The sequence below is a fragment of the Chanodichthys erythropterus genome, chromosome 12 (genome assembly GCF_024489055.1).
Source record: "Chanodichthys erythropterus isolate Z2021 chromosome 12, ASM2448905v1, whole genome shotgun sequence".
NCBI lineage: Eukaryota > Metazoa > Chordata > Actinopteri > Cypriniformes > Xenocyprididae > Chanodichthys > Chanodichthys erythropterus.
The window spans coordinates 1,767,980-1,775,048 of NC_090232.1; the positions used below are offsets into that span (position 1 = coordinate 1,767,980).

Here is a 7,069-nt window from a genome sequence, read left to right on the forward strand (position 1 = left end):
TCAAATTCCCGTTGAAGAAACCACCAGTAATGGTCTAAAGCACCGTGATGACAGCAGACTTTATTCCAGTATTTACAGTTGTTCCCGATGATGTGTTTCCCATGGGAAGGTGTTGTTTTCAAGTGAGCGTGAGGATGGATGGGAACTCTCAGCTTGACCTCCTTACAGAATGTTTACAAAGTACCCAATCACATGATCCATCAGCTGACACTCTTATTGGCTACCTGTGGAGAGACTGTTTGTGTGAGTCACGGCAGGAGAAAAATCACACGTTTTTTTTCCAGTAATCTGCGTTAAAACAGACGTGTCGTCTGGAGATCTTGAACGGGAACAAATAATTAATAATTTTATGACAAAACAATGTAAATCATGTGTAATATGATCAGTATATTAAGCATCTTCTATAATTTAATCATGCAAAAATAAGGAAGCATTTGATGAATAACAGGGGAATATCAGGTCATCCTTTGATCGCGCTCGGACAAACACCTTCCCTACGGTCAGCGGTCATAAATCTGTTTCTCTTTACGCGTCACACCTATTATTTCAGACTTGACATGGCCTCCGTCCAGCATAAACAAACGACACACCAAGGAACTTAGGAGTGGTGTAAGAGGAAGCCCCTCTTACACTGTGTGTGTGTGTTAGACGGTGAGTTGCTGAAGTCCAGAACAGTAGGTCATGAGCGTGTGTGGCCCTTCTCTCAGATCTGCGCTCTACGTTAAATCATAACGTGTGCGGCTGGTCATGGGAATGTGGTCAAACGCCTGGACCAGCTGCTGTTCACCAGGAAAACTCCCTTTTTTTGAAGCAATGTTCTTTTGTCTTATGCAAGAATCTCAGTTTTCAGTGTTATTAGATATGGCACGGTTTGAAACAAATGCATTAGTTGACCTAAAAATCACAATTCTAGCATTATTTACTCACCCTCAGGTTCTCCTTTCATAGTGACCATGACTGTCAAGCTCTAAAAAGAACAAAGATGTCTTCATATCAGTGACGTCAAACCTGATGCATCATTTTTAAAATTTGAATGCGAATGAGGATATCATTTTAGAGCTCATAATGAATTCATTTTTGCCCTGTTCCTCATACAATAATATCTTATGCCTTTCAGAAGACTTTTGGGTGCTTTTATGTGGGATTTTTTTGGAACATGTAACTATGAACTTCTTGTTGTATGGAAATGCAATTCATAAACACATTTAGTGTTCCAGCGCAAGAGTTTGGAACAGCATGAGAGTGAATCAGGGTTATTATTATTGTTGTTAACTAAAACTATTTTAAAATGTAAAAAGAGTACAAGTACAAGAGACTTAAAAAGGCCCTATTTCGTTAAAAGAAGTAACTATAGAAGTATTCTATAAATCCCTTTCTTTGCATGACATGTTGACATTACAGTACAGAAAGACTCTGCGTTATTCTGAACATAACACCGTTTCCTAACCAAACGCGATGCGACAAGATTCCAGCGGCAGGCAATATACAAAGACGCAACGCGACTTTGAGACGCGATAATGTCAATCAAAAATCACATCCAATCAGAAGAGCGCGTAGGCGGGCTCCCTCGGCAAGCTCCTGGCACTCGTAACGAAATAATCAAATTTATTTATTAATATTACAGAATTTTAACATTATTAAAAATACATACGGAGTTACTGGTACAATCTTTTTCATAGAATACACTTGTCTGATCATAATGAGTAGACAGTTTGAACGTTCTTGTTTCCTTTTATTTATTTTGAAAAATCTAAGGTGAATTATCCATTGTTGCTTTCAATTCGGTTAGACGCACAAAATGATATTCAAACTCACATTAGACACGCTTTTAACATTAAATAAAGCACATAAACATTACCTGAGATTTTCATTGCCATACTTTGTGTTGTTGTTCCAGCCGCGACTTAAAAAAAATAGAAACCGTTTCTAGAATCATCGTGTGTCGTCGTTGCGGCTAGTTAGGACAAAAACTCAGATTAACATGGAAAAGATACCTTTTACTTTAAAGATATGTTTCGCCGAGTCGCGTCGCGTCTGGTTAAGACTGTGTATGCGTTTGTCTCTTCATAGAATGGAGGAAAAACTCTCGGGAGCGCGCATAACCGTCACATCCATTTGATTTTCCCGCAAAAATGTCCAGAGTCCTTTTTACCAGAGAAACAAGCGCGCCGCCATCTTTATAAAATTGTCTTTGAACTTCCGTTTTGCGGTAGCTCTGTACATTTCAATGGCATCACTGTCAAAGAATAATTAGTTGGTTAAGTGGATTTACTTGTTGTAGAGTTAATGAAAGTTATCATGAGCATTGTTATGTTTTAAACAGATGTCTTAACAAATGTCAGTAAGTCGGGAAGATTTTAAAACGAGCAGTTCATTCATAAATATAATATCGCTGTGGAAATACAAACCAGAAGTCAAAAGACAACAAGTGCAATGCTGAAAAGGGGCGGGGCTACATAAGGTCTATAAAATAACACAAGGCGTCACTCGTATTGTTTTGAATGGGAGAAAGTGCAATGCGCAATATGGCGGAATAAGTCCCGCCTTCTAAATAAGAACCAATCGCCGTTTGGTAAAGTCATCGTGTCACTGCAGCGGCCATTAGAAGTTCCGGTTTCTATAGAAACAGTCAGACGCGCGCCTCCGAAATAATGCACAAGAGATGCGCATTTAGGACTGCGCATGCGCATTAGCTTGATCCAGCCTGAAAAATACTGTTTTTTGTCATGATTCAAGCGTTTAGAAACAACATTTATGAGACAGTTGTTGTCAGATTTCATTGGTGGTTTCATATTTACATTTACATTTACATTTATGCATTTGGCAGACGCTTTTATCCAAAGCGACTTACATTGCATTATACTATACATTTGTATCTGAGTATGTGCAATCCCTGGGATCGAACCCATGACCTTGGCATTGCTAGTGCCATGCTCTAACCACTGAGCTACATATATGTTATTTAATCGAAAGCTTGGTGAACAGCTTTGGAGAATTTGATGTTTCCCCATTCAGAGAGATAGGAGTTGCACTTGCATGCCCGAGAGGCGTTTCTAAGATGGCCGCCGAATTAAATGACTTGTTTTTTAAAGGGACTTTGTAAACTTCAGACTACAGGCTGTCATAGACAACCAAGGAAGGCAGGGAAGATCCTGTTTTTTTTAAGTTTAGTTACAAAAGATGCTAAATGAGTTACATGAAAATGCTTAAAGGTCCCGTTTTTCGTGTTTTTTTGAAGCTTTGATTGTGTTTATAGTGTGCAATATAACATATGTTCATGTTACGCGTGTAAAAAAACACTGTATTTTTCACAAAATGTACTTATCTGTATACCGCTGTTTCCACTGTCATAAAAACGGGCTGATGACTTCCTTGTTCTATGAAGTCCCTCCTTCAGAAATACGTAACGAGTTCTGATTGTGCCAGCGGTTCCTGTGTTGTGATTCGACAGCTCTGAGCGCACCGTGCTCGGAAAGGTCACGCCTCTTACCATAACGTGGAGATGCACACGCTCAGTGTTATCAACATGTCTTTAATTTTACCCTATCAATTTGAGCCGGAATCAGACCCGGTGATTGGACTGCGGGATGAAAATAACAGCGTTTCGACGACATGGCGACAAACACACTCTACAAACGCAACTCTTGTGTATTCCTGTGGGCAGAGGTTAATAAAAACGTCATTAAAGAAGGAAGTAGAGGGATGTAGTCCAAACTGGCCGTTCGATGTAGGCGACTTCTGTTAAATAAAATATCTCGCTTGGCATTGAACTTTGAGCTTTAAAATTTTACAGATTTTATTTATACTCTAACAACAACATTACACACTAACTAAAGTTTGAAACATGGGATCACGAAGAACGGGACCTTTAATACATATAGCCCCTTTAACATGAAACCGGAATATATATATATATATATATATATATATATATATATATATATATATATATATATATATATAATATATATATAAAACAAATTCAAAATATTAATAAAAACTATAATAGTATATTATTAATGATGCTAAAATAACACTGCCGTGAATATTCAGTAGTATCCAATAATATATTAATTGAATGTTGTGCTATAAAATTTAATTAACTTTATTCAAATTCAATTTTATCCATAAAGAATTGATGTGATGTGGGCGTTTTACATCTGAATGTTTCTCCTCTCCTGAAACTATTTGGCCTAAATGACATCAGCTGAACAGGAACGTTGATCGTTTCCGAGATGAAGTAAGTTATTACATGTTGATGAATGATTATGAAGACAAACATGTTTCTCTTTAGAATAACGTCACTGGTGAATCATTCACAATAAGAGAAGGAACGTGAATTAAGAGAGTAAATAGAGTAGATTTATGTTGACTTGAACAGTATTTGAATGAACAGTCGAACTCAAGGAACTCTGGGTGGTCAGAATGGGCGTGTCTGGTGGGACAAAAGAGGATTGAAAGAGTGAGAAGGAAGACGGGATGAAGATTGGCCTTGCTTCTCACGGCGGTGGCCCGATGTTGGTCTGGCACAGGAAATTCCTGTGCTTGTTGCGACTCCGCAGAGATTCCACTTCCTGTGGAGGTTCAGCAGCTCTTCAATCAACTGAGGTCAGAAAGCAACAGTGCCATCTGACAGACCACCTTCTGCTGTCTTCTGGAACATATATATATATATATATATATATATATATATATATATATATATATATATATATATATATATATATATAGGTGGTTGCCAGGGTGTGTGTGTGTGTGTGTGTGTGTGTGTTTGAGTTTTAAGCAGGACACCAGCAGGCCTGCGGTTTCTGTCAGGCTTTATCTCACATGCATTTCACGCGGATCTTATTACACCCCAAGACATTTACAAGCATTTTCCTTCTTCAGGAAGCAGAATTCCTTTCCTAATGATGGCACACATTCACCGAGGAATCAGGCCTGAGAATCCTCCATATCATTGAGGTAATACTAACTCATTATGCATGTAAAATCACCATCTAAAGAGCAGCAAACACACAGAATACCAAGCGCCCACATTCATGGTCTGCATTAGGATCACTGAGTTTCTCATCATTGATGTTGATGCATTTACACACACTGAACAGGCAAATGTTATGTAATATTAAACTGCATGAAATAACATTTGACAATAACGAGAAGCACATGCTCTTTCTGCCGAGCATTTTCGTGATTATGGCTCTTTATGCATTTCATCAGAAACTAAACAAGAAGGCCCTGCGGCAGCAGAAGTTTGAGAAAGCCTTCCATCATTCCGGAGCAAAACGAGGTACCACCCATACAACACAACCCGCCCAACCCATCCGCCTAACCCTGTACCGGGTCAGTGCCAACAACATGTAGAAACAATCTGTCGTTTCCTTGGGTTTCCACCTCATACTTTGTTGCAGGTTTGTTGGAACGGCGTCTTGTGTAATCAAATGCAATACATTTTCCTGTGTGAAACAAACAAACAGTGTTAAATGTGCGTTTTATGGCAGCAGCGCTGCAGATGTTTTCCATCACTGAATGGCAGAATCCAAACATTCAACTTCAAAAGCGTCAGATAAGATCTGAGTCTAAGAGCTCAGCTGATCTTGCCTTCCAAGTAGAGTCAAAGCAAACATGGGTGTCAAACTTTATTTGGAGTTAAAAGTTTGTCAAATGAACTAAAATGCTTCTCAGTGTGAAGGTGTACTGAATATATTCACTTGAACCTGTGAAATAGTTTAATAATGTTGACTTGATTGCTGAAATGTAATGTTAAATGAGACCTCTAGGGTCAAAAAGCGAATGTGGAGCTTTTGGAAAATCTGCCATTTCCAACATATCCCACATCTCTGATTGAGGGTTTCCATGCTAATACTCTCTGCCAGACAATAAAAGGGTTTGGATTCATTAGTGCGCAGCTAAATCATAAGAGGAATCGTCAATATGCACATTTTCGTTATTTGTTGAGCTTCTCCAGACATGGAAAATTTGTGGGTGTGGAAAATATTTTGGGCACTGAATTTGTTTTGCAGTAATGGCAGAAAACACATTGGTGAGGACAGTCTGTCTGAAAAAGACAGATCTCTGTTGATGATGAGAACATTTTTTATTTACTATTTGTTTAAAAGCATTGTTAAAGTCGGCATGAAAGGGAAGTTGTGCTGCTCTTTTCTTCCCTGTTGTGTCGTATATCTGAGTGAAATGCTTCTGGAACAAGAACAAATATAGGGCGGGGCTTCATTTTGTCTGTGGCGAATTGATTGAATGGTTGTGGTTTGCTATTGGTGGATCTCATGTGAGTGACAGGTTGCCACGCCCTCTTCATCAGAGAATGAAGAAAAGATGCTGCAAGAGGGAGAGGAAGTTATTCTGGTTCAAGATTATGAGACACATGAATTTAACACAATAATGATGATATGCACCAATAAATCATTTATAATAAACACGGCAGTTTTCCATTAAAAACAAGAATTGTCCATTTTGATTACATGGTGACTTTAAAAGTATCTTTCTCTATAAACAGCTATTCAAAATGAATACGAAAAAATGCATGCTACATAAAAATGATAACTGTTTAATTTTTATTAAAGAAGATGTTAGCTTGGACTTATTGCTGCTACTGCTGTAGCTGTTCTTGGTTATTGCTGCTGTTGGTCATTGCTGCTGCTGCTGCTGCTGTTGTTGTTATTTTTGCTGCTCTTGGTTATTGCTGCTGCTGTTGGTTATTGCTGTTGTTGCTGTTGATGATGTTATTGTTGCTGCTCTTGGTTATTACTGCTGTTGGTAATTGTTGCAGCTGTTATTGCTCCTGCTGATGGTTATTGCTGCTGCTGCTGTTGGTTATTGCTGTTGTTGCTGTTGATGATGTTATTGTTGCTGCTCTTGGTTATTACTGCTGTTGGTAATTGTTGCAGCTGTTATTGCTCCTGCTGATGGTTATTGCTGTTGTTGCTGTTGATGATGTTATTGTTGCTGCTCTTGGTTATTGCTGCTGCTGCTGCTGCTGTTGGTTATTGTTGCAGATATTATTGCTGCTGCCGTTATTGCTGATGCTGCTGTTATCGCTGCTTCTGCTGTTGCT

General features: G+C 38.6%; 1 long non-coding RNA gene across 1 annotated transcript; it reads left to right on the forward strand.

Moving 5' to 3' along the window:
• Positions 1-4,412: 4,412 nt before the first annotated feature.
• LOC137033128 (uncharacterized) lies at positions 4,413-5,319 on the forward strand. Its single transcript, XR_010896820.1, has 3 exons — positions 4,413-4,608; positions 4,888-4,962; positions 5,218-5,319. It is a non-coding gene; the product is annotated as an uncharacterized lncRNA (long non-coding RNA).
• Positions 5,320-7,069: the final 1,750 nt, after the last annotated feature.